General features: G+C 52.9%; 1 long non-coding RNA gene across 1 annotated transcript; it reads left to right on the top strand.

The window, feature by feature from the left end:
• Positions 1-12,036: 12,036 nt before the first annotated feature.
• LOC130601529 (uncharacterized) lies at positions 12,037-13,667 on the top strand. The gene is made up of 3 exons (XR_008972692.1): positions 12,037-12,153; positions 12,856-12,924; positions 13,547-13,667. It is a non-coding gene; the product is annotated as an uncharacterized LOC130601529 (long non-coding RNA).
• The last annotated feature ends 2,830 nt before the right edge of the window (positions 13,668-16,497 follow it).

The following is a 16,497-nucleotide window of genomic DNA, read 5'->3' as shown; positions in this document are numbered from 1 at the left end:
CCCATGCCAGTCTAAAGTGCACCGTCAGTCAACAGACGACTGAGATTCCGTTTTCATCAACCGGCAGGCCATGGCAGACGAGGCCTCAAATGTTAGTCAAAAGCAAACACCAAAGGGCAAAGGGAGAGCAGGGTGGATTTGTTTGCCTGGCCTGTGACTCGGGAGGGAGGTTTTGGGCACCGGGATGCTGCAGCAGGGGAGGTGCTGCCCAGCAGAAGGGTCCCGGCACTGCGCAAATGCCAGTGAGGGATGGAAGTGTGACGCACAGCCCATGGAAAGGAAGGGGTTGCTGGAGAGGAGAGCAAAACCTACCATCTATTTGCCAACAGAGGGTACCGAGCCAGCAAGCAGCGGGGCCGAGCTCTGCCGCCCGGGTCCCAGGAGGTGCTGGCAATCCGGGATGCTGCCCCTTTAAAACGTGTAGGAGCGGGGGAGAAAAGACGCAAATGAGGAAGCCGGCTGAAAATTAGTAGAGCAGAAAACTCCAAATGATGCAGAGCTAATTCCTTAAGTGTCAGCCTGGCTGCCAGACCCTCCGCTTCCCGGCCCCGCAGCACCCCCAGCCCCGGAGCCAGCCCCCCCTGCGCCCCAGCAGCGCTCAGGGCCGGTCCCTGCAGCGGTCCTGGGCTCCTTTCCGCGGCCGCAGCCCCGCGGCATCACCCGGCCCGGCCGGAAGGGCAGGGGAAGTTTTTTAATATACTTTTATTGGCCTGTAAATTTCTTTTCCTTCCCCCACCGGCTCGGATCGATGTTTGCAGTTTACTGAAGTCCCAGGCACACAGATTAAATCCTCTCCCTCTATTACACTAGATGGGCTTTTATTCTCCCTCTGATCACTCGGAAATAAACACAGTGTGAGCAAGCGGGAGGCGGAGGGGGTCAGGCAGGAGGAGGGGTGAGGGTTAACCAATTTCAGGCCTGTTTATTCCCTACCAGCCTCGGAGCTCACAGTCATTAAACAAGCCGCTTGGTCTGCGGGCTGCTGGATCCCCTGGCTTACACTCCTCCTGCCTTCCCCTTTCCCCTGCCCTCCTGCTCCCTCCTCTTCCCTCTTCCTTTCCCCTCTTTTCTTTTCCCCTCTCTTTTCCCTCCCCCATTATTTTTAGAAGAACAATAATAATTAGGCAGAGCAGCCTCTAACACAATTGTTTCAGCATGAACAGGCAATTAGGACAGGCAGAGTGAGGCTAATGAACGGTGCATTGGTTCCCCCCAGTCCTGCAGCCTGGCCCCCTCCGTCCGCTCCCCGCGTCCCCGCAGACGTGTGGATCTGCTCCCGAGCTGCCTTTTCTAACGCGGGCAGGAGCTGGCAGCCAGCACGGCCCCCCAAGGCCACGGACAGCCCAGCCGTGATGAGCCGGGGAGGGGGGAGCCGGGCGCATGAAGCGAAGGGTGATGAATGGGAGCTGGGAGCTGCGGGCAGGGGGATGGGGATGGGGATGGGGATGGGCCGCACAAGAGCTGCCAAGCTGCAGCTTTGGCAGGGGGACTTGTCTGCAGAATAAGAGTGACAGGCCATGTGCTGCCCCGGGCCCTCTCGTGTGCAGGGGAGCGAAGGTAGGAGCTGGGCATCTCCCTGGGGCTCAGAGCGGGATGGGAGCAGGAGCTCCTGGGGCCCGCTCTGTGGAGAGGAGGGTGGGAGAAGGACCCTGGTGTTACCTTATCATAGATAAGACAGAGATGAGGTATAGGGATGAGAAAGGGAATACCTGGGTCATGGAGCACATGGAGCACAGCATTTGGTCCCCCTGATGCTGGCATCAGCCATGGTACTGGTGACACTGCACACAGATGCCCTGGTGACGACTGTTTGAAGAGGTGTGGTGTGGTACCCGGGGCCAAGCAGCTGCACTGAAATATTCATGCCAACCTCACTTTGAAGACAGCATGATTTCTTGGGAACTTGCTGTGTGTCTTAAATGGAGCTGTCTGCTCCGCACAGCTGCCTGGGCATGATGGGAGCAGCGGGGTCCTGCAGGGCTGGGAAGCAGGAGGTGTGTCTGCTTTTCGTTTGCAATGTTCACACCCTCAAGAAGGACGTGAAGCACGGCCCATGCAGATGATGTCCCAGAGGGACAGGACCATGCTGCCATGGGGACAGTGCAGTGCCATAGTCCTATTGCAGGTGATGCCCTGGGAGCAGCTGGCCCCCAGTTAAGATATGCCTATAGCCGACAAGACAAAGATGCTTCGTGTTGGTGCTGTGATAGGGTGGGCAACGCCAGAGACACAGGTGACTGGGTAGGAGGTGATGGAGAGGGAGGTGGCAGGCAACGTGGAGGTGTCTGTGGCAGACTCCCATGGCAGGCACTGCTGGAGGTGTGGTGGCTGGAAGGTGAGATGTGGTGGTGGTGTGGGCTGCCAGGGCACTGCTCCGTGGCTGAGGAGCTGCCTTCTGCACCCTGCTTGGGAGGTTTGGACAGGAGCCCTGTGCTTAGCCACCTGCTTGTACAGGGTGTTGAGAGATTTCCCCAGCACAGAGCTGATGCTTGTCCCTGGTGTTCCGCACCGATCCAAGTGTGGGGCTGCAGACATGGGCATGCAGTGGGGAAGGGGACACTGGGGACTGTGGGTGCTCACATGGATCTTATGCTCCAGTGTGGCCCCAAACTGGCCCTGGGCTGCCTCAAACTCAAACATCCCTGGTTTTACTGGAGCAACGGGAGCTTTTGGTCCCCTTGCCACTCAGCATGCAAAGGCAGTGTAACACGTAATGGCACCTCAGCACAAGAACAGAGCTCTACCTTTCTGCCTAGTCAAAGAGCCTGAAAGCTGCCTGTGTACAGCCTCCCGCTCTGCAGCCCACCAGAATGTATCACAAATCCCAATGTAATTTGCTGTCCCTCAGGCCGCTCGGTATTACTGCTTTCCAAATGTCTCTCTCCCAGTCTCCATGGTGTTAAATTATATTTCCCCAGCTGGATTACTTTGCATTTGTTCAGAATGAATTTCATTTGGCTATTTCCTTCCTATGCCTGACCCTGCTTTCCCAGTGCATTATCTTTTAGCTCTTTGTCCTCACCAGGATTTGCAGCACCTTCCCATTTCATATCCTCTGCAAATTTAATTAACATGCTCTTTACCCTCCCTCTTTCAGATCAAATGAAGATGTTAACGGCGAGCAGACCTGGCACAGATCTAACCACTAACCACTAACAACAATACAAGTACCTTGCACTTAAATTATGCACTTCCCATCAGAAGATTTCATGGGCCTTCGCTGCACTGGATAAGTGTAATTATTAAAGCTGGGAACTCCGCTATGCTGGGGAATTTAATACTGAGGTCTGCCTGAGGGCATATGTCTTGTTGACTGTTGTGTTACCATAGCCCTTGACAGTCCTGGGGTGGGTGTCCCTGCAGTGCTGTGCCTGTCGCTCCGGTCTGGCTTCATGGGCACAGAGGTCCCTGGCTGGTGGACCCCCAGCTTGAAACCCCAGGTTCAGAAGAAGCAAAGCGGCGACCCAGCAACTGGCTCAGGAGTATCCCTGATTCCGGTAAGTGAATCAGTGCCATGCTGTAATTTTGATGAATTGGGAAATGGTCACAAGATGTTTCAGTCATTGCCTGTGGTCATGCAATGGGGAAACAAAGGCACGGAGACACTGGTTAGTGTGTTAGGCACATGGGCTGTGATTCACCTGCCTTTGGGCGACTGGAAGAGGGGTACCCAGGGTTCTGGCTGCTGGAGCAAGGGCAGCCCTGTGGAGGGTCACTGCCCTGAGCTCCTTTGGGATGGGAGGAACCCCCTTGAGCAGGGTTGGCTTCTGAGGATGTGCGAATCCCAGCTTGATTGTCCCTCACCACAGGCAGGAGGCTTTTGTCCTCCTCCTTCACCCTCCATGGGAAGCACGGGCTGGTTCTTCCTATGGGGGTGGCAGGGCCCAGCCCTGCCAAAGAGCCTGTCTAAAATCCTGCTTTGGTTTCATCTTCATAGCAACATACAACTGTGTGGCAACTTGAGCTGAGTGTAAAAGGGGTTTGCAGGACACCGTTACCAAGCTCTTTACAGAGAATGGCCCTTTATATTTTGACCTGTTTTCCAGCATTTCATAGAATCCCAGCCTGGTTTGTGTTGAAGGGACCTTAAGACTCACCTGGTTCCAACCATGGGCAGGGACACCTACCGCTAGAGCAGCTTGCTTCAAGCCCCTGTGTCCAACCTGGCCTTGAACACTGCCAGGGATGGGGCAATTAAATGTTCTCATCTTGTTAGTATTGCCTTGATGATGAGTGATGTATAACAGCTCCTGCTCTGGGTGATGCTGTATTCCTAAATCTCCATTGCGTTCTGTGCCTGCACATGCAAGTACAAGCCCTCTTTCTGCTGTGACCTCCTCCAGCTAAACCAAGCACAAGAGCTGCCATTGAGAGGAACGATGCTTCAGGAGCATCCTGGTGCCTCTGCCCCCTGAAAAGGGGTTTTCTGTACCCACTGCTCAAACTTTCTCACCTTTGTATTGCGTGACACTGCACAAGCTGTCCTCAGACCAGAGGAACTGAGCGAGCAGGTTGCCAAGAGCAAACCCCTATGGATACAGCTTGGGCGCAGTGCAGGATGGAGCAGCACAGAGGGCCCAGCATCTCTGCAGAGCCTCTTGCTAAGATTGGACAGCTTGCCCTGCAGCTGGAGAAACCTGCAGATTGCTCTTGAAAGGCACTTGCATGGTTTTTCCTTTGCTTGGCTGGAACTTGGGCTTTCCTCATGATGCCCCAGGTCCACTACTGCCCCAGGCTCCTGCCTTGCAGCAGCAATGCTGTTATTCAGTGGCTGTGCATTAGCCCTTGTGGCATTTCTCATTCCTAATAAATCAGCTGATATTCTTGATTTTCACAGCAATATTTCAGAGCTAAGCAGTAATTCAGCTGCTGTTTATACCATAAAGCAAATAAACCCCAGTGCCATTTCAGGAGATTATTGATATGGCACTGAATAGGGGTGAAAGGACTGTGAAATCCCAGCTTGAAATTGGTAGCATCTTTCTAGCACTGGAACTCCCAGAACTGCTCCTCCTAAGAGAAGTGGGATTAAGAAACTGAATTTCTCATATGACAAACCCCCATTCATCCAGGAAAGAAATGAGCTGACACGTCTGCTGGGAGCTGAATTTTCCAACCTTGAGAACCCTCTGGCCTGGCTTTCTGGGTCAGATCTGCCTCAAGTTGTTCCTGTGGCAGTGGCTCCAACATTGTTGCTAACTGATGAGTTAACCATTACCTAGCAACTAGTATTCCCATTTCTCATTTGTAAATGGGAATTGCTTTTCCGTAAGGAGGAGTTTGGACCCCTCTCTGTTTTCCCTCCTTAAGCCATATTTCCAGCCCCCATTGGTGGTGGCCCCCGGATTTCAGCTCAGGAGCCATGGCAGTGACTTGAAGAGCTCCTGATAAACACAAGTCCCCCCAGTGTGCACCTTGCACGCATTTCCAGTGCAGTCAATTGTCTCCAGGTTTGCAATATCCATCCTCATCCATGCGGAGCACGGAGCAGGCTGGCGAGGACCACTCCGGGCTGCATGCTGTGCTGGAGATGGAAGATAGCGTGCACGCCTGCACATCAAAGTCAGGGGTTTTCTCCCTTTCATGCTGTTCTCTGCACAATTTATTATCAGCCAGTTGTGCCCATCTCCTCGTGTGCCTTGTGCTCGCACACACTCATTCAGGCCCAGCCGAGCACAGCCCTTCGTGTCAGCGAGCTGGGAAAGTTACTGCGCTGGATTTGATTAACTCAATCCAGGTAAGTTATCTTGGCTGTGAATTGTCTCCTTCTCGGTGCCAAAGCTGCCTGGCCAGCACATCACACCTCAGCAGCGGCAGCAGCAGCCAGCTCCTCCCAAAGCTGGAGGCTGGGAAGCGCTCCTTGCTTGGCTGGCTGTGAGAATTGCCCACTGCGGTGCAAAGGGTCTGCCTTGGAAATGAGGGGGATTGCAGGAAGGAGGTGGGCGCACGGGAATGTCTGAGAGCAGGCACTTGTTGGGTGAGAAGTGGGCAACCTCAGTAGGAATCTCTCAAATTCTCAGTGCCGTGAATTTCATTTTGTCCTGTTAAATTATTAATCCAGCAATAAAACTCCATCCCCCCTCACCATGCCTCAAAGCCCCAGTCAGAGACTCATGTGGTGTTTATCTCCTGCTACATCAAGAAGGAGCCTGAATGCAGGCAGGGAACAGATCTGATGGGATGGTCCCAGGGGAGGGAAAGGGAAGCTGGATGCACTCATGTTCCTGAGCTGGTGGCTTCTGGTGTTTCTGCACCCCAGGAAAACATGCAGCAGCTCGGTACAGAGAAGATACAGCCGTGTCTTGGCACTGCAGAGTCACCACCAGCTGGTACCCAGAAGGCATCAGAGAATGGGGTTTTTGTGCTACAAAAGGCCTGATCACAACATCAGCTTTGTGGATCCGGTGCTCACTCCTGCACCTCAGAATGGGGTTGAGAAACTTCACTGCCTCTCAGAAACCAGTGCTTTTTTGGCCAGCTCAGATCCTTCACCTGGCCCTTGGAGCGGCTCTGCTGGGGCAGGAGAGGGGCCTGTACATAGTGCTCTGAGTGGGAACAAGCTGAGACAGAGGGAGAGGATGGGGACCAGCAACAACACAGCAAACCCAGAGGACTGCCCCATGTAGAGGGCTGGGAGCCTCTGTTCCACAGATTTATGGGTGCTTCCACCCAACCTGGGACTTTTCTCTCTTATCCCAGGATTAAGTGGAGCAGATCATGCTGGGAAACACAGGGGCAGTGTTTTCCAGCTTCCCAAATGCCCTGGGAATGATAAACCCTCCTTCTCCAGCAGCCACAGAGCCCCATGATGCCAAGTGCTTCATCCCTGCTAGCAAGCCTGCATACAGCCAGGTTCACTGCCATCCCCACCGTACTCCCATCCTGGTGACCCACTGCTGGGCTTTGAGAAAAGCTCTCTGTCCCGAAGCTCCTCTTTCTGGCAGGAGTGAGATCTCATGAGTTATATGGGAGAAAGACGACCCTGAAAGCCCAGACAGACACCTGAAAGCCTCTGGGGCACCCAAGCTGTTCCCAGATTCTCCTTCTTGCATCCTACTCTGGTTAACCACAGTGATGCCCTCATGATCTCACCTCTCTGAGCGCTGCTGGTCCAGCCTGAGCGCAGAGGCAGCAGCTGCCTCTCTGGAGGTGGTAGAGCCCTCCTCCAGCTTGGCAGAAAGAAGTGCTATTGCCAGGACCTGCTCTGCAAATCTCTTTGAGGAAAGCAGAGCAAAATGATGTCCAGGATGGTGCAGAGCGTGCTGGGTGGAAGGGCCACAGCTCTGCCTCCCGCAGGAAAGGATAAGCAATATGTGGATTTTCCCTGCATGGTGCCACTGCTCTGTGGAGGAGGGCTTGGAGGGGGGTACTGTGACAACGTGCATGAAGCTTGAGTGGAGAAGGCAGCTTTGTGTTAAAGAAGATAGGAATTATTCTGGTTGTAGATGGAGAATTATGCATGGGGAGACTGGAATATGGGTTACAGCAGTGTTTAGCGTGAGCTGCCATAAAGAAAGGAAAATACTGTAAAAGGTAATGCCCAGCAGCAGCATGGCTACATATTAGAAGACAAATGTTATTAGAGAGAATACTGCTTTCATGCAGAATAGCCTGGGAATGCTAACGAGGGGCTGTGCGAAGTCTCCTCCATAAGGTTATGTTACCTACGAGTTGGTTTTATTTAGTTCAAGCAAACCACAGCACCAAGGCTGGCTGGTTCCAAACCAATGTGACAGCGTTGTCTAAAAGAGTGTGTGTAAGGAGAAACCGCTGCAGCCAGGGTCAATAACCAAGAGCCCTCCCCAGGGCCGGCTGCTACGAGCGTGCCGAACACACCTTCTGTGCCAGGGCTGTGGTACAACCTGGTGGATGGAGGGGCAGGGGACAGGGATGTCAGCTCTGGGGGCCCACCAGACCGACCTTCCTCACTCCTCCCTTGTGGAGGCTGCAGCATGAGAGCTGGGATCCCAGCCTGCCATTTTAAATGGTGGGGGTCAAGAGGCTCCTCTCAGCTTCCTCCCCAGGGGTGCATGTTGGATCCCACTTATCTCACACCACAGCAGGGAATCAGTGGTGGGTCTTGGTGGGCATTTGCCAAGCAGGAGGCTCTGTATGTGCTGCCTTCCCTTCTCTGACTCCCCAGGAGGCTGGTGTCCTGCTCCCTGCCTCTCCCTGCCTGCTGGCATCTCCACAACATGGAGTTTTACACCACCTTCCACTCGCTTACCCCGACTCACCATCACGTAACTTACACCACCATTCATGTCACCTCTGATTCTGGCCCATAACACGCTGTGTGTCACCTCAGCAGAAGATTAACCAGAGAGAGCTTTAGAGCCAGCCAAGCAGAAAGCAAAGCATATGTCATCCCTCCTTATGTTTACAGGAGAGAACATCACCTGGCATCACCAGAGACAAGGGCATGCGTTGAGTGATCTCCTCCTTGGGAACCAGAGCCTGACGGTGCTACAGCTCCAGCGGTCCAAGGACACTGCCCAGCAGCCCTGCACGCAAGATGCTGCCCATGGAGCCCCTCCGCCAGCTGTACCCGCAGCTGGAAGCTCACCTGAGCCTTGTGTCAGAGCACAACTACATCCACTTCTGTTGTCTTGGGACTCAGAAGGGGAACATACATTTCTTCAGGGCACTGCTAGCATAAAACCACCTGAAAGCAGAGCCCAGCCTGATCTATCTGGTCCTAAGGAGACTTAATTGCTGAGCAGTTTGCTGCAAACTTGCCATGAAATGCTCGTCTCCTTTGCTGTGTCACCACGCATTTGGCACTCCTTTTCATCACAATCTCTTTCTTTAATGTCTGTGTCTTTCAGAACTGCTTCTCCTGCAGCGTTTTTGCTCTTGTATTTCACACCTCTGGACAGCTCTGGTTGAGATCCTTCAGCATTGCTGCTTCATGAGCCCTGGGAGAGCCACGGTTCTATTCATTTGGCCCAGAAAGCTATTGTGGATGGGCAGGGAAATGCATTTATCCTCATCTTTTCTAAGATCTTATTTCTGTTGCATATCAGACCCTAGCTGGCTTTTGTCTCAGTCACAAGAATACACAGTACCTGAGGGCTCATCTCTCTACCCAGCTTTTAAAGTGTTGTACTTGTCTCATCATCGTCTCATGTCTGCAGGAGCTAGTGTGTCAGCGTAATGTGTTACTACCTGCCACGGTGCCTGCTAGTTATCTGCTCCGTCTTCAGTGTCTGCAGCCCCCCCCAGCTCATGCAGTGACAGGCTCTGGGAGAGGGAGTAGCGGAGGAGCCTCCTCCTAGAGACCAATTGCCTGAGGGCTGTTTTAATATCCCCATGGAACAAGATGTTCTGCTGTTATTTCTGTCACAGCAAGGGTAGGGATTGTTGCAGGGGACCGTCATGGGCACCTTGTTGATGGGGGTGTGCTTGCATCCATGAGGGATCTGCATTAGCATGGTCAGGAGAGCAATTCCTGCTGCAAGTAATGTTGCTCATTGTGTGCCAGCAATCACCTGTACCTGTCAGTGCTGGGGAGGAATAAGCCTGTGTCTGGTTTTTGGCCATTCCCCAGTGCTCTCATGCTTGCATGGTGGGCCTTCCACCTTTCCTATGCTCCTACAAGACCGCAAGGTGGGTATCCAGTCAGGGATGCTGAACCACACCAGGATTTGTAAATCCTCTATCTGCATGTTAGGAATCTTGAATCCAAATTTCAGAGAATCGTGGAATGGTTTGGGTTGGAAGGGACCTTAAAGCTCATCCAGCTCCAACCCCTGCCACGGGCAGGGACACCTTCCACTAGAGCAGCTTGCTCCAAGCCCCTGTGTCCCACCTGGCCTTGAACACTGCCAGGGCACCCTGTGCCAGCTCTTCAGTACCCAGGTATGTCTGAGCCTTTCTATCACATACATGTGCCATTAGTGCTGTTACCAAATGATGGAGGCTGGACACAGCTGAGGACTCCGGGTACCAAACCCAGAGATTCTGGCCTCCCCAGTTAGCACTTAAGAGAGGCCAAAGGTGTCCAAGCATGGCCACTGGGGTGTCTGTGTGTACCTCTTATCCCTACATCTCATGCTTACATTAGGCTTAGCATGCATCATCCTATGACTTAGGCAAGTACAATGGGTTAGGCACATGCACAGATACTCTTCCATCTGTGTGGCTATTAGGTCTGCTCTTTATCTAAGTGGGAATATGAGGGTCTCTGGGCTTGTAGGAGGTGTCATGAGCTGGGCAGTGGGCAGGAGAGGGTGAGCTCATGCATGTGTCCATGTGCAAAATGCCTGACACACCTCTAATGAGGATGATTGAAGGCTGCGTGCAGGATGATACAGAACAATGTAAGTAAGTGGTTTTAGTGTCAGCAATCTTCAAACTTGCTGTCAAAGGGAACATTTAAACGATTTTCCTGCTACTCCAACGCATTCAGGTTATATTTATACCCAGAGAAAACTGGTGCTATAAATGTCAGGTTTGGAGAAGGGCTGGCTGCATCCATCAGAGGAGGAATTAGAAAGTAAGGAGGAATGATGTATCATTGCCAGCTGACAGACCTGTCTGGAAAGAAAATCCCTGGGGCCTGTCCCATGCCAAGGTATGTCCCATGGTGGGGTGTCTGCCCTGACACCCTGCCTTCACACACTGTGAGCGGAGCAGGCAGGGCTCCAAGCTGGCCAGAGCTTGGAGCGGGGAGTGCCTGAAGCCAGCTTTTAACAGAACACAAGAGAACTATAAATAATGGTGAGAATTCTGCCTTGCTGGAGTGAGAATAAAAATAAAAGAGATTGCAAAGAAGCCCTGCCCTGCCCATTGTCCAGGGGCTTCATGCCTCCTTCTGGGTTTGTTCTCAGTCTAGCAGCTTTCAGTGGTTTCCAGCAACCCTCCACAACGTCCCCTGGGTCTCTTGTCCCTGTCTCCAGCCTGGCTGGGCATGTCCCCCCCCGGCTCTTCTCAGCAGCCAGGCTGTGCATGGGGTCTCTCTCCTCTGGCTTGCTGCCCTTTGTAAAGCCCTGATGGTCCTACTGCCACCCCTGCAGCTGGAGGGTGGGCTTGGTCCTTCTCTGGCCATGGGGACTGGCTCTTCCAGTTGGGTCTTTGCTAAAAGTGCTTGGTGAGGTGTCCCTGCCCATGGCAGGGGGTTGGAACTGGATGATCTTAGGGTCCTTTCCAAACCAAACCAGTCTGTGATTCTTTTAATCTGTGACTGCAGGCTCCCAGCCCCAGCACTGCCCAGGCTGTCAAGTTTTCCAGAGTACCAGTGGGCAGTAAGGGACCCCCATCCTAAATAGCCCCTCTCAGGAATTCCCTGTGGAGTGATAGGGTTCCTCTCTTCTGCAGGGCATCTCCATGCACCTCCTGCCACCCCCCATCAGAGCTGTTGCCTGTTCCCCAGAGGAGGGGCAGGTGAGAGGCACACACTGGGGAGTCTATCAGAAAAGGAGGATACTGGGGCTGGAGCAGCATCAAGTGTGTGGCTCCTGGGAGAGTGGAGATTGAGGACTTGACCCTTCTCATCCCCCCAGGGATGGCCCAGCACCTGCTTTTGAGGGAGTCAGACCAAGCAAAGCAGTGCAAGGTGCGAGTGTGTGCGAGGAGGTGAGATACATGCAGGGAATTTCAAAGGCTTTATATGCAATTCCTGGGATGTCTGCAGAAAGCCAGAGCTTTCAGAAAGTCCTTCAGGATCTCCTGGGTAATGAGGGATGGTTCTCCAAGAAACATTGGCTGTCCTTTGTGGACATCCTCCTTGCGGCTCAGAGTTTGGAGACCCCTCTGCGCGGAAGGAGGTTTGGATGCTTTTAGACTAAGGTTCCTTTCCCAACTCTGACATCTGTTCAGTAATTCTGTTCATGCCCAGGCTCTATGACAAAGCCAACAAACTGTAATTTCACTGCACCTGGGGCATGGAGAAGACCTTTTGGTGGTACATATGTTGCAGTACAACAGCATCCAGGACGTTGCACAGCTCCGGTTTTGCTGTTGACGTAAGAGGGCTTTGTGAGATGGCACATCTGATGTCAGTGCCTGACCGTGAGCCAAGACTGCTGCTGCTCGCAGAGCCCCTATCCAGCACAACCTCTGATGGTTCAGCTGTTCAAAGCATTCGGTGGAATTTGCTTTTCCCCAGCAAACTTCCTGCCATATCCCATCTTGCCTGCCCTTTTACAGCCAGTGCGTAGCCAGGGCGAAGTTGGAATAAATAGCACGTTGTTGGATGTTGCAAATCTGACAGGAATATGATGGTGTATTCAAACCTGATCCAGGTTAAGCTGGCAGTGGCAGGTGAAGCAGCAGCACACGGCTCCTACTAAACAGAAATTCAGCTAATTGCTGGGTGAACAGAGGAAAAAAATTGACATTCCCAAGAACCTTTCATATATCAGCAGGAAATCATTCCTAGTTCAGTTAATGGGTCATGTTGACAAGTCTGAGAGCAAGAAAAGGTCAGCACTGCAGGGTGTGTAGGAGGGCAGGAGGGGATTCCGGTGGCAGATACAACAGGAGCTCATCTCTGCCCTGAAACCTCCTCCAGCTTTGCCTCCCCCCAGCCATCCCTCCATAGAGCGTGTGCTGACACTTGTGTCTCCTGCCTCCGAGCCATATGCCCTTACAAACTGCTCTGGGAACGGAGCCCATGCACACCACTGCCAAATCCTGCACTCTGGAAAGGCAAAAGCACAGGTCTGGGTCTGGGTCTGGGTCTGGGTCAAACTGCATCGCTGCAAGACCTTCACCTTTGGGTTGCACCTTTGGGGCTCATCCAGCCAGGATGTCTGTGGGGAAATCGCCTTTGCCCACCCTGCTGGCACCTGGTCAAGTGCATCCAGTCCAGGCACCACTTCCACTGGGGTAACAGCCCCTCTCCCATCACAGCAGCAGCCAGTCCCTTGCTGCTCTATTCAGCTTCACCTGTCAAAGTGAGTGGAGCTGAAGTGCCTGCAGGTAAATGATGAATTTGGATGATAAGCCTGGCAAAAGAAGGGGGTGAAAGGGTAACTCCTTCAGTCTGCAAGAGCTTGCTGGGGAATAAAGCTCTGATTATTGGTCTAGGAACCAAAGCAGAAGGAGAGCCAGAGCCAGAAGTAGTACATTGGCAAATCCAAAATAGATAAAGAGGTCTAGAGAGCAGTTAACCACCATGCCCCAGGGCTGCGGCCATTCCCATTTCCTGGCATCTTCATTATTTCTTCACCAGAAAAATAATGTGGTTTAGTTCAAACAAAATTTGGTTGAGGGAAGTGTCAACGTCAGGGTGCCCTGTCAGTATTGTGGGCAGCAACACGTACCCTTGGGGCATCTCTATATGGACTGATCATTGCTCTGCATGGAAAGGGGGTAAAAGTGTCATTCAAATCAAGTCATTTTAGTGCCTGTGGCCCACATTTGTGCTATCACTACTGCCTGGGAGCAGGGAGGAAAGGGGCAGGAGGTGAAGGACTGTTCAAGCAGCTCCGGATCAATGGCCGTCATAGGTGCCAGGTCCTGACACTGCAGCTGAGCATTGGTAAATGGTTTGGGATGATGCATATCCTCACCCTTCATCTGCTTCTTCCTCCCAGCACAGGGTGTTTTTGGGACCTCCCTTCAGTGGTGCTGTTGAGTAGGACACAGGATGGGCTGAGTGCACAGCACCTCCCTCCATCAGAGCCCAGAGCAGATGCCAGGGAAGAGGAAAAGAACCCAGGCAAGCACACACAATGTTCCCCTCGTTCCCCATCCTCCCACAGTCTCAGGGACTTCCTAGCCCAGGCATCATTACCGCATTATGAGTACCCCTCTGCGGACTTCTCTTCCATCCCATTTGCCCTTGAACCTGTAGGGATTTTTAACCTATTTTTGTTCTCTACACACTTTGCGCTTCCCCTTCACAGGTCAAAATGAATGCACAGCAGGGAGGTCAGGAAAGCCAGCCTCTTCTTTTCTGATGCACCATGGAACCAGAGATGGGACTGAGAAAGGATTCATGGAGCCTGGGAACATTTGCATGGCATCAGATAGTGGAGGCGGCAGAAGGTGGAAGAGGGCTGAAATAACACCCTGGAGACTCTTGTCTGGATTCAGTGTCTGTCAGGGTCAGGTTTCTGCAGTAAAAAGCAGAGAGAATTATTGTTGCCCCTTCAGGAGGAACTGGAGCTCCTGTGGGGGGGGAGAAGCACCATCCTGCCCCATCCCCAGCTCAGCCCTGGCTCTGTAGCATAGGCCAGGCAGAGGGATGCTCCCCTGCCACAGCTCTGCACAGCAATGCTCCTCCTGTCCTGGCGTTCAAGTGATCCCAGCAACCCCAATCAGCGTAAGGAGCTGCAGGGCATCACCCCATCCTATGCCATGGGAGGAACAGGATCCCCAGGAGCACTGTAGTGTTCTGGGTTAACCCACATCAGCACCTGGTTTGCTCCAAAAGGGGAGAAGCAGCTCAGCCCCTGTCATGTTCACTGCCCGGTTCCCAGGTGGCTGCATGAGAGGATCAGGACCCCATAGGGTCTTTTCCTTTCTCTGCTGCAACCTTGTTCCATTCACGGGGCTTTTGCTTTCCCACTGCTGCAGACAACCAGGGCACTTCCAGCTGCTACCAGGCAGTCCCAGTCGCCACACCTCAGCATGGGGTTGACGTAGAGATCAGTGCTTTCTCCTGACCTGAGCAGCTCATTGAGTCTTATCTTTGTTAGACAGAGGATGGATCAGAAAGCCATACTTGTTGGTTGTAATCCTATTTCAGAAAACACTCTGAATCCTGTGTCCCTAAGCAGGGAGTTCCTGACTCAAGCTTCTTTCCCAGCTGATATGCCAGACACCTCTACCCTCCCCATGGTTTACCCACAAGCATACCCAGCACATGGATCAGCCCAGTACAATGGTTTGTGCAAGGACCTGTAATTCCAGTTGTTTGCTCCATCCAAAGTAGGGATACTGGGCTGGGAAAATGAGGAAATAAGAATGTCTTCTCAGCCACAGAGCAAACCACAGCATTGCTGGAATAGCAAACTATTAGAAAGGGCACGCCTGCAATGCGTTTTCTTAGGCAGGGGGTAGCAGCCCCCAGGGTTGTCCCACAAGACCTCTCCTGGCCTGCCCATATTGCTGCTCCCACAGCTTCAGAGATGCCACGGCAGAAGTGAGCAGCTTAAAACACTTCCACACCTCTTTTCTTTCCATGCACTGCCACTCCCTTGCTCTTTTATTCTTTTCTTGGTTACTACTATTGCTGATCTGCTGGAAGGAGTGTTTCCAGAGATCCCTCCTGTGCAATTCACTCAGTGATGTACTGGTGCCCATTTAGGAGAGGACACTCCCAGATGCTTCACTACTGAGACACACCAGAAAGATGAGCTAATGGCTTCACACAGCAGCTCACATACCAAAAGTCCTGGTGGTCCCCATCCTCAGCCAGAAACCCTGGGATGCAGGGCTGTAAAACTGGGTACCACAAAGAGAATCCCTGAGGACATGTGGAGATGTGGAACTGTAAAACTCATCCATGAGATTTTGCTTGAGTTCTTGCTCTAAAATGCAAACGTGGCAGCACTGGCCCAGAAGCTGTGAAAGCTGGGGAGTTTTCCCCCCTCTCAACCCTGCAAAGCCCAGGGGAGCTTGCCAGATAGTCTGGGAAATCTCATCTTCCATCCGTGTGACAACTGGGAGTGTCCCAGAGCAGGGCAGGGAACGTGGAGCCTTTGCAAAGTGCAGTGGTTTCATTTCTGAATCTCATAAATCTCCTGCTGGGCTCCAAAGCAGGTGTGAAATGCAGGATGCTGCTCATGTGTCCTGGAGCTGGGCAGGGTTTACTCCATGTAAGTATACAAGCCTCTGGATGCACATTTCTTATCTCAGCAATAAGATTTATAGAGGCCCTGAGATTTATCCTGCCTGTAAAATTCTGTTAAATGAAGGGATGAGTTCTGCAACGACCATTGTTTGGGAATGTATTGTGTCTGCTGGCAGAAAAATGGCCACGTCTCTACTGGATCTCACACGACTGCCAGGTGTGCTGGGACAGCAGCAAAGATGCTCCGAGGGGATGCGAGGAGCCAGATGCTGCTGTCAGGAGGCTGCACCATCACCCACCCTGGCCCTGCGGAAGAAGGACACATGGGCAAGCAGGGGTATCCAACAGGTAGACGAAGGAAAGGTGCTGGGAAAAGCAGCTCTTTGACCACGGAGAGAGTGAGGGGCTCAGTGTGTGAGCCCAGCTGTGCAGCACGGCACCGGCTCAGGGCAGGCGATGAGTGAGGACATCCACTGCGGGACTAGGGCAGGTTGCCATTGGAAATAGCTTCCTGGAGGGCAGGCTGTGGGCACCCGGCTCCCCAGGCTGGGCTCATTAGCTGGCAGGCTCGGTGCTGCTGGGGGAGGCGGTGCCGGGGCTCCCAGCAGAAAGGAGCTTTTGATGGAAACGAAGATTTTTCCCTTTTGAAAAACCTGGAGTCGGGGAACGAGCCTTGGGGTTACCATGGAAACCCATCGCTGAACCGCGCCGCAGCAGGAGACACAGCCACAGTGTCTCTGGGTCTGCCGTAG

Source organism: Pezoporus wallicus, unplaced genomic scaffold (genome assembly GCF_028554395.1).
Source record: "Pezoporus wallicus isolate ANWC-B61680 ecotype Strahan unplaced genomic scaffold, APGP_CSIRO_Pwel_v1 contig_11153, whole genome shotgun sequence".
NCBI classification, from domain to species: Eukaryota; Metazoa; Chordata; class Aves; order Psittaciformes; family Psittacidae; genus Pezoporus; species Pezoporus wallicus.
Note: the sequence above shows the minus strand (reverse complement) of the source record. Positions and strands in the feature narration are given on the sequence as shown.